General features: G+C 48.4%; 1 long non-coding RNA gene across 1 annotated transcript; it reads left to right on the top strand.

The window, feature by feature from the left end:
• Positions 1-3,317: 3,317 nt before the first annotated feature.
• On the top strand, positions 3,318-3,752 carry LOC142494565 (uncharacterized). The gene is made up of 2 exons (XR_012801534.1): positions 3,318-3,405; positions 3,603-3,752. It is a non-coding gene; the product is annotated as an uncharacterized LOC142494565 (long non-coding RNA).
• The last annotated feature ends 668 nt before the right edge of the window (positions 3,753-4,420 follow it).

The following is a 4,420-nucleotide window of genomic DNA, read 5'->3' as shown; positions in this document are numbered from 1 at the left end:
ATAGGAAGTGGGGGGGGCGTGGAAGGGCGGGGGGGCATGGAAGGGCGGGGGGGCGTGGAAGGTGGGGGCAAGGAAGGGCAAGGGCCGTGGAAGGGCGGGGGGCAAGGGGCGTGGAAGGGCGGGGGGGGCAAGGGGTGTAGACTGGGGGAAAGGGGCGTGGAAGGGCGGGGGGCAAGGGGCGTGGAAGGGCGGGGGGCAAGGGGCGTGGAAGGGCGGGGGGCAAGGGTGGGGGGGCAAGGGGTGTGGAAGGGGGGGGCAAAGGGCGGGGGAGGGCGAAGGGTGGGGGAGGGCAAAGGGCGGGAGAGGGCGAAGGGCGGGGAGGGTGAAGGGCGGCAAGGGTGAAGGGCGGGGAGAGTGTAGGGCAGGAAGGGGGAGGGTGAAGGGCAGGGAGGGTGAAGAGCAGGGAGGGGGGAGGATGAAGGGCAGGGAACGGGAGGGTGAAGGGCAGGGAGGGGGGGGGTGAAGGGCGGGGAGGGTGAAGGGCAGAAGGGCAAGGAGGATGAAGGGCAGGGAGGATAGAGGGTGAAGGGCAGGGAGGGGGAGTGTGAAGGGCCAGGGTGGGTGAAAGGCAGGGGCGGGGGGGTGAAAGGCAGGGCGGGGGGGTGAAAGGCAGGGCAGGGCCGGGGGGTGGAAAGGCAGGGCCAGGGGGTGGGGTTGAAAGGCAGGTCCGGGGGGGGTGAAAGGCAGGGCTGGGGGGGTGAAAGGCAGGATCAGGGGGTTGAAAGGCAGGGCAGGGGTGGGTAAAAGGCAGGGCTGGGGGGGGTTGAAAGGCAGGGCCGGTGGGGGGGGAAAGGCAGGGTCGGGGTGGGGTGTTGCGTGAAAGGTTGGGCCGGGGTGGGGTGTTGCGTGAGAGGCAGGGCCGGGGTGTGGTGTTGCGTGAAAGGCAGGGCCAGGGTGGGGTGTTGTGTGAAAGGCAGGGACGCGTGAAAGATCCCTTCCCCTGCGTTTCTTCACCTCACATCCGGCCGCGCTCCTCCTCTTCCTCCGGGTACCGGCCGCCCTTCTCCTCCTCCACCTCGGATTCCTCGGCGGTGTCCGTTACCCCCGGCGAGGCGGAGCTGAGACGCTCACATGAGGTGGTGTGGGCCGCCGGCCCATACAGCTCCCGACTGAGAGAGCCGGAGGAGCGCTGTCGGGGATGGTGAGCTGGGGGAGCGGCTTGTGGGAGGTGAGAGCCGGAGGCAGCGTGCTCTGGGGGGGGAGTAGTAGAAGCGGTCTGTGGGAGGGAGCGCCGGGGAAGGAGAGCGCCGGGGAAGGGTGAGAGCGCCGGGGGAAGAGGGAGAGCGCCAGGGGAAGAGGAAGAGCGCTGGAGGAAGAGGAAGAGCGCCGGGGGAAGAGGGAGAACGCCGGGGGAAGAGGGAGAGTACCGGGGGAAGAGGGGGGGGAAGAGGGAGAGCGCCGGGGGAAGAAGGAGAGCGCCGGGTGAAGAGGGAGAGCGCCGGGGGAAGTAGGAGAGCTCCGGGGGAGAGGGTGAGCGCAAGGGGAGAGGGTGATCGTGCTCAAAGGCGTGGAGTGTGTGAGGCTGCGGGTATACGGTGTGGTGAGTAGCGGCCATTGAGAGCTGTGGGAGGGCGGGACACAGGGGGGGGAGCAGACACACCGGCCAATGAGAGCCGTGGGAGGGCGGGCGGACCGACAGACCAATCAAATGGTCTCCAGAGACTCACAACCAAGATTTTCAATTATATATATATATATATATATATATATATATATATATATATATATATATATGCAAATACAACTGTATGCTCATTTGCATGTCTTAGGCAGGTCTGCAACCCCGCCTTTCCCCATTATGACCCAGCACTCAACATGTTTTACCCAGGAAGAAGCCCACTCACGGGTGAAACATGTTGAGTGTTTACTTTACTACAGCCTTTATGTAATCTTCTATTCTGAGGGACTTATGATGGATCTGATGCAGCATTTTGGACTTTATTTTTTGTTCCTGTTATAAGCAGACTTTGGAAACACATCCTGTACAATCAATATGGACACAAACTCTACACAATCTAGCTGCAGCTGAGTATTACCCTCCTTACTGTTTGGGCATTACCTGTCCTTGCAGTGCTGCACTTTGTGGTGTTTTCAATATGTATGACTCTGTTTGCTAATATGTCTTTATTAGTCATATTTTTCTTTATTTGCTGCATCAGTTCTCATTGATTTCATTTTGGGGAAATGCTGTTCAGGGTATAACTATTATTATTGTTATATTATTTTTCCCTGGTTGCTTTATCTCTTTTTTTCCCCTCTGTTTTTGGTATACATACTAATTTTTCCTGGCTATATACTGGGTCATTGACTATATACTTTTTCCAACGCAATGATTTATTATTCTTTCATGCATATGTCAGTGGGAATATATTTTGTATTGCCTATTATGTTAGACTAAACTACTTTGTTGTCATTATTTAAACTTTATTTAGACACATTTTAGTTTTTTTTTTTTTTTCTCTCTTTGTAATACTGAAAGTGTTTGATTAGTAGTCCTCTCTTTATATTTTTGATACATATATATTTTCATAGGCTGTCTTTAGTATTTTTATGTTTTTAAGTTAGTGTGTCTTGTTGTTTAATCAATAAAATCTTGTTCATTTTTTCTGAATTGGCGGAGCATCTGTTTCTTTTTAACCATCTTTATCTTATAGATTAGTTTAGGTGTAATTTAGAGTGCTACTAAGGGGATTGTCTATGTTCTTTTCATCTGTGTGTTATATATATATATATATATATATATATATATATATATATATATATATATATATATATATATATATATATATATATATATATATATATATATATAAATATATATATATATATATATATATATATATATATATATATATATATATATATATATATCACATTTTCAAACTCCTAGGGCATCATCAACTTATCAATGGATTTGATTAGCAACTCTGTTCAAAAGCAAAAACTTGTTACATGTCAGTATTAGGGATAAGAAGAATTAATACTGGTTCAATGTCTGTGGACCTCTTAGGACTTAGGGTATTTGTCATCTAGGAATCAAAACTTGATCAGATTTTGTCACCCATAAAGTAAAACATAATGTGGAAATGGGAGAGCTTTAGAATCTTTTAGCACTCTCAGTGTCATTTGAAACTGGAGGATTGATGTTATATTACAATTAAGTTATTAAAAAAATATATTTAAAATATTTTAAGGTCGGTAAAAGGTTAGATAGCACCCGCGGGTATCAAACCCCCGAAGAGGATATTACACACTCGTGATAACAAAGAAGGAACCGCTGAGCTAAAGCCAACCCGGAAGTATGTTCACGAATCCTTTATATCAGTACAGCATGTAAAGCAGATGCAGAAAGATTTTCCTGCAGAGACACAGGAATAGTAGTCCTTAACAGAAACTAGAAACTAGGTGAGATATTTAGTTGTTTTTTTTTATTTTAAACCTTCTTATTAACCTTGTTGATAGATAAAGATAATGTTTTAACTTTCCTAGATTAAGAAAATAACACTATATTGTAAATGTTTTTCCCCCATCAATATGCAATTGAAGAGAGCCTCCGCTCGTCCACTTGATTTTCCCTTCTCATTTGTTTCTCAATCCCTCAGGTCACTGGAGTCTCACGTTTCACTTACTTCCCATGTTTCTATTTGTAGCCCCTGCACTACAATGCTGAGAAATGCTTTTGCTGCCCCATCTGGCCAACGGCTGAAGTGACTTAAAACGTAGTTGTATTAAACCTATGGGGCTGAACTCTTTGAGCTGTATTTTAGGACTTTGTAAGCACCCGTTTTGCAGCTGAGAAACTTTGATACACTAATAATAATATTTTTTTTTTATACAGCACTGACAGAGTAAACAGCATCGTACATAGAGTTTTACAGACATAATTCGTCCTGGCATGGGCGTAATCAGAAAATCTGATTGGGGGTGCAGTTGCAGCGTCATGACTTAGCAATGTCGCGTGGTGACACGTTGCCATGACAACGCACTGTCACATGACACAGTGATGTCACGTGGCGAACGATTGACATGGCAATGTGTCGTCACGTGACGCCGCTGTGTCACGTGACAGCGCATGTGACATGGCATCGCTATGGTGATGCAGCGTCTGATGATGCCGCGATGTGGACAGAGGAGGGTTGCTCTCTTACAGAGGCCTGCTCTCTCCCCCGGTAATCAGTTTCATTGCTGTGGGGAAGAGTGCAGCGCCTCTGTAAGCGTGATAACAATTCTTGGGGGGTGCAACTGCACCCTTGCACTTGCCCCCCACACCCCTGGTTGCGCTACTGAGTCAATGCACCGTATTAGAGCTTACCATCTAATGCCTGAAGCACATAGAGATTTACTAATTTTTCCAAGGCAAGCTGACACCAGGATGCAAGGCAGGCTCCAATACCCCAAAGGCATTACTCATCCAGCCTAC

The sequence above is a fragment of the Ascaphus truei genome, chromosome 5 (genome assembly GCF_040206685.1).
Source record: "Ascaphus truei isolate aAscTru1 chromosome 5, aAscTru1.hap1, whole genome shotgun sequence".
In the NCBI taxonomy this organism is placed as follows: Eukaryota; Metazoa; Chordata; class Amphibia; order Anura; family Ascaphidae; genus Ascaphus; species Ascaphus truei.
This window is presented reverse-complemented; position numbering and strand designations above follow the sequence as displayed.